The 6273-nt window shown below is 41.3% G+C and overlaps 1 protein-coding gene across 1 annotated transcript in view; it reads left to right on the plus strand.

Moving 5' to 3' along the window:
• LOC307250690 (protein NLRC3-like) overlaps window positions 1-6273 on the plus strand; it is a 439475-nt gene that overhangs the window by 417239 nt on the left and 15963 nt on the right. The gene's annotated exons all lie outside the window — the stretch shown is intronic.

Raw genomic sequence — 6273 nt, forward strand, 5'->3', positions numbered from 1 at the left:
TCCTCAGCCAGCAAGCTCCTGAAATATATCACCATCATCCACCATCCACCATCCACCCCTGCCAACTTTGCACTGTAATTCAGGCATCACCCCCAAGGAGGAGCCTGATGCCTCATATCAATTTTAAGGAGCCCTTTCCATGCCACCAGGACAGCTATAAAAAGGAGGGAATGGACCATAAAAACTATCACAGTCCAAATGATTGACCAGATGAAGATTGGATTAGTGGGATGGAAGTATAGTGGGACAGTGTGGAGTTTTTAGGGGGCTTGTTTTTTTGGTTTCTCGGGGATACAGAAAGACGCTCCAAACTCCTGTGGTTTAAGTGATAATTTGTGCTGGATTTATAATGTAAACAGAGCTTGTCTATTCAGGTTTTTAGGGATATTTCAAAGACAGATCTGTAAAAAAGACTAAAAATGGTCAAGGAGGTTTTGTCGGATGCATATTCAGGGCTCTAAGGTTCTTTAAAACCTTTACAAGACTAGCACGTACTTCTTAGGGCCCTGAGAATATTTAAAAATAAATGGTTAAATTAACAGTTGTTTGTATGGATGGACTTCAAAAAGACAGAAATCTCAATTAAGAAGAAAACCTGCTTGGGTTATTGCTGTTAAACTTGGACTAGAAGTAGGCTTAGAGAGAGAGCGAGAGAGATCGAAAGAGAGAGAGGGGGGGGGGGGGGAGAGAGAAAGATAGATCGAGAGAGAGAGAGAGAGAGAGAAAGAGAGATTGTGTGTGAAAGAGAGAGAGGGAGAGAGAGAGAAAGATAGATTGAGAGAGAGAGAGCGAGAGAGAGAGCTCAAAAAACCAACGCTATCTTCAACTTCTCATTCTTGCCAGTAATTTGCATCACATTTCAGTTCACAAAAACAAGGCTTACTGACTGAGTCAACGTCAGAAACATGAGCTTGTCATCACTTTAGACGCAGGAGGATTTTTTTCTCACGGAGGACCAGTCAGTCTTTCAAAGTTGGCATGCGCTCCCAGCCCAGAGGATCCCAGCCCACTTAAAGACCTCAGCTGTGGAGTTTCAGCTCCGGTTGTGTTTTTTTTCATCGGAGCAAATGACCAACAAACGCCTCCTCATTCGCAGCTGCCTGACACCTCTGAACACTAGCCCTGCGTTCCAATCCCCATACTATGTCTACTAATTAGTATGCCAGAAAAAGATTCAGGATGTCCCAATTGTAGTATGCTGAAAATACATAAATGCCCCACTAACTCCAATAGCATTTTGGAGTATTCGTCTTTATTCTTGACATTTCTCGACATAATGAAAATAAATCTTTTCGGTCTCCTGTGGCCCTAAAACTTTTCTGTACTTTAGTGTGTAGTGTAGGAATATGAAAAAGTATGTGAATTGGAACGCAGGGATATGTTAGCTAACGACAATACGCTAATGAAGAGCTTTCAATTAAGCTAATGGCTCAAAGTCTTGAACCCTTGATACGGCCTATTTCTTACATGCAAGGAATTAGTAACTCGTGCAACAACGCAATCCAATCAAAGGTTGACTTGAATCTCTGCTGTATTACTAGTATTACTTGTACTTCTGCATCCTTTTATGTATGTCGCCTCTGCCCTATGATTGAAACAAAATTAAGCACTGTAAGTGACATTGACAATCAAAATTATGTCCAGATCGATTAAAAGATACCGTATGTGTATGTTTAGGTTTGTAAGACATGTTGGCCCCAGAAAAATAGCAAAAATAACTAGAATAACAATGAACAAAACATCTTGAGGCACAAATGAGACCCGAAGTATATGCATGAAATACACAAGTTCAATTAGGTAAATTGAAGGACTACATGATTTTTCGTACCGTACGTCTTTGCGACCATCCAAACTTAAAGGTAATGTTCCAGGAGTCAACAGATAGCAAACACACGCACACACACACGCACACACACACACACACACACACACACACACACACACACACACACAGACACACACACACACACACACAAAGCAACCTTTACTGCAACATTGTTCCCTAAATTTCATTACAGGTTCATAGGTGATAACTTAATAGACATTTAACCCAGAGATGTGTTAGAAAAAACAAAATCGGTTTTCCCAAATCAAATTCTGCGACCGTGTCCAAACTCAAAAGAACAAATTCAAAAGAGAAGATGAACAACCTGTGAAACTTTGATATGACTTTAAAACTATTGCTCTAAATACAGTGCTAAACAAGCTCTCATTTCTAGCCATCTATAAATATCCCTTTAAATGCAAAGGCCGGGGGTCTGGGTAAGGGTTTCATTTTGGATTGGGGATCGGAGTCTTGGATCGACCGTCCGATGAGTCTTCCAGAGGGCCCTCTCATGTTAACACTTGTGCTCTACAAAAATATGTGGGCAGAGTTTCAGGTGGGTCAGTCAGGAAGGCGGGCTTTCCATGAGGATGACGTTACCTCATAAAAACATACTTACTTAATTGCTCCGGATTCAGCTGATTACGAATTCGCCAGAACCAGAATAATTTCGGTATAATGTCAAGGGGAGACAGACAGAGAGGGGGGGGGGGTGACCTGCAGTAAAGGTCCACGGGTCGGACTTGAACTCGCAACAACTGCAACGAAGGCCGGAGCCGATATGGTACACGCTCTGTCCACTACACCCCATGATGATGATTTAGCCTCTTTATTAAAACATTGACTTTTGTTGATGTTGCGTTCTTGTAGTTCTCCCTAAGATTTTAAAAGTCTTTTGTTAGATATCAAACTAGGCCTTCAAACACAAACCATATGTTTTTTTTCAAATATGATCTACAAGAGAGTATTGTCGCCTAGTTTTGATTAATTATGATTATGAAGATGAACCCCTGAACCATGTTAAAGCTAACATGGTTCAGGGGGTGCTTGTGGTGTAGTGGTTAGAGGGTCACGGTAGCCTACTGTTAACCATAGCGCTGTAGGATCTGAGTTCCATTCATTGCTGAAGGAATTCAGCACCTAGGACAGCGCCGCAATGTTTGACGTTTTTGTCATTGCCGCAGTCCCTTGCACTTATTTGTTGGATATTCTTTGAAAAAACTCAATTAAAACTACATTCATACCAAATATGCTATGTGGTGCTATGCTATCATATCTGTTTTTATTTATTTTATTAATCAAGAACTGTAGTGGCTAGAGCACCCCCCTTGCGTTTTGGCAAATTGGATCAAGGAGGAGAAGAAGGAGCTGATAGCCGGCAAACAGGCCACACCGAGCCTGAGCCCAGAACCCCCCATCCACCATAGAGTCTCAGTCCTCTTCACAGCAGACCCGGGTTAGATTCCAGCCCAGGTCGTTCTCTGCATGTCATTCCCCTCTCTGACACATTTCATCTCTGTCTCTACAAATCTGTCTAATAAGTTAAAAAAAAATAAAAATTTAAACTTTCTCATCAAGGGACTGAAGTCATGAAGCTTGACAATGTTCTTAGCACCCCAACTTAAGCCCCTCCTTAGCAACAGCAGAGAGAGAATCCTGGCAGCATGGATGTCTTTCGATATGGGTTGTGCATGTCCTTAGGCCAAGGGGTGATCTGGAACCTCTCCAGCTACAAGTCCACACTCTAAAGTAACAGGTCAATGCTGGAATAGCACCTGCAACCCTCGGCTTTCCCAGCCAAGTCTATATGGACTGAAAATCTCCCGCTCTTTCAGCGCATATACAGTACACAGCGAAAGGATCATGAGGAGATATTCAATGATTTTGATCTCCAGAATCGCTGACTCCACCTTTAGGACAAAATCACCTTAAAGTAAAGGTGACAGAGGCAGAGTGAAAAGCCTCTAGTTCAGACTGTAAAATACTAAAATGAACTCCACTTATATAGCGCTTTTCCCTGGTTTTTCACAGACCCAAAGCGCTTTACATTGTTTTTACACATTCATACACTAATAGCAGCAGCTACCACGCAGGGTGCAAGCTAACTATCGGGAGCCATTTGTGGTTCAATGTCTCTTTGCCCAGGGACACTTGGACATGTGGCGGGGAGACGGGGGATCGAACCTCCGACCCTGCACTCCAGTGGACGACTAACCCTACCCACTTCTTCACCACAGCCGAGTCGGACTTAAGGCAGTGTGTCTGGCGGTGACAGATCGGCCTTCGGTGCAGACAGGGGAGACGGTGGGGCTTTAGTCATGCTGGGAATGTCGCGATGGAGGGTGATGCTGAGGGGGTCGGGTTTACAGTGACGGTCGGACGGGTGTCTACTGTCTACCAAGTTGTTCCCTGACTTCAACTCGAGCCTCGGGAATGTTTTTTGCGAGACAGCTCATCCGTGTTAAGAAATGCGAGAGAAGCATGTTGCCTTTCCTCACTATGTCCAAAGCAGTGATAACTATTTCTGTGTGTTTACATAGAGGTTGAATAATGAAACTAGTAGCAGTGGTTTCGTTTCAATCCGACCGCAATCTTGTTGAGGTTTTTAGGGAGGACGAAAAGTGTCTGTGTCGCCACCCGCAATTACTACTTGTCACAAATTCTTTCCAGTGTATAAATGTATTGCAATATGGCAAGTGTGTTACAACGATATAAACATGTCTTCATATTGAATAAAAAAAAAGCTTCAATAAGTAATTTTATAGTTTTTTTTTCAATACAATTATGTTAAAATCATAAATAAAGACAATTACATTTAGTTTTCTTACCAGAATTTTCTAGGCATTTCTTCAAATACCTTGGGGGTATCACTGACGATTTTCTATAAACACACACTTATGTAGGATTATAAGGAACTAAATAACCCTCATGACACCTGTTTAGCATTGATTTAGGCTCTGTAAATCTGCCACCAGTCCTGGAAAGTCACTAAATATATTTTCTCACGTAGTAGGGGAGAACGGGGGAATCTGAGGCGTCGGGTAATGTGAGCCACCCCCTGTATCTAGGCAACGGAAAACTTTTGTGGTCATGTGAGATATATGTTTTCAAGCCCCTCTCATTTCCCCATGGCCCTGAAAGAGAGGACCTCATGGTGCTGTGGTAAGCATGTTTTTTTCACCAAAATAGGTATTTTGCATGTAAAAGTAAATGTTCTTGCTGTCAACTTAATCAACTGTTGTGCCAAACCAAATGTATTCACGTAGAAAAACTTATATCATACGTGTTGATGAACTACCAACATATGAAACCATGTGATGCTGATAACTGAAGATTAGCCTGAAATGCTAAGAGAGGTAGTTTTTTCTCAAATTGTGGTGGTGGGGGAAAGTGAGCCAAATGCTGTGGGGGAAAGTGAGCCACTATCTCACTTTCCCCCACCATGAGGCACAAGTTAAGTTTAGTCTTAAACATATTTTAATGTAATATTACATAACATGTTTTATTTTGATGTCATACACATTGTAGAAAAGTCATCATGCCAAGGAAATACACCAGGAAGACGACCTGGGACAACCACACGGAAAGAACACCTTCTCATCTTTCCCTGTAACCTTCAGGGCTGGAATGTAGAGTAGGCCTAGTTGTAGAGTATGACAGGCTGATGTTATAATCCAGTTGGGTCTTCTCCTGTGTTCTGAGTCCCAGGTTGTTCTCGCTGGTTCTGATTTTCCTATGCTTTGACCCCCAGACACAAGCTGGCTCTAAGGGTCCTGTGTTCTGACCCCCAGACTGTGTTCTAATCTAACTGGTTCTATCTTTCATTTGAATCGTATTAAAACCTTTTGAATTATAATATGTTGTATTTGATTTTGTTCAGAGTTACTTTCAAGTGTTTAGAAAATTTGCTTTGCTTAATTGACCAAACCCCATCATTCTTTTACTAGTCCGACATTAGTTCTGGAATGTGTGGCTAGCTTTCAGGATTCTTACTGTTACAATATGTGTTGTTATGGTAGTTTCAGAGTGGAAAAAGTAAGTGGATCAGTTTACCCCACAGCTGGGGTAAAGTGAGCCACTTGACAACTTTTTTTAAAACAATCATATTTTCACTGCCCTTTGTCTTGAACAAATTCTGCTAATGCCCATTTCTAGGAAACATCCTGAATTAATGGGAAATGTGTAAATTTGAGTGATAAATCATTTTAGCTCGCTTAGAGGGGAGCAAATGTAAAAAGTGTCTCAGATTACCCCGTTCTCCCCTATACTTTTTTTTTTTTTTTTTTTTGGTGTTTTTTCATTTCCTGCTTCTTTAGGCTTGTACTCCACAACATTTGAAAGACCCATTGTACTCTTGCATACAAAGTAGAACTCAGAATAAAGCAAATTTAGTTGATTGCATTGAATTTAAAATTACAAAACCATAAAGCTTGAAAAATTATCTTTGT

This window comes from Ammodytes marinus, assembly GCF_949987685.1.
Source record: "Ammodytes marinus genome assembly, chromosome: 5".
NCBI classification, from domain to species: Eukaryota; Metazoa; Chordata; class Actinopteri; order Uranoscopiformes; family Ammodytidae; genus Ammodytes; species Ammodytes marinus.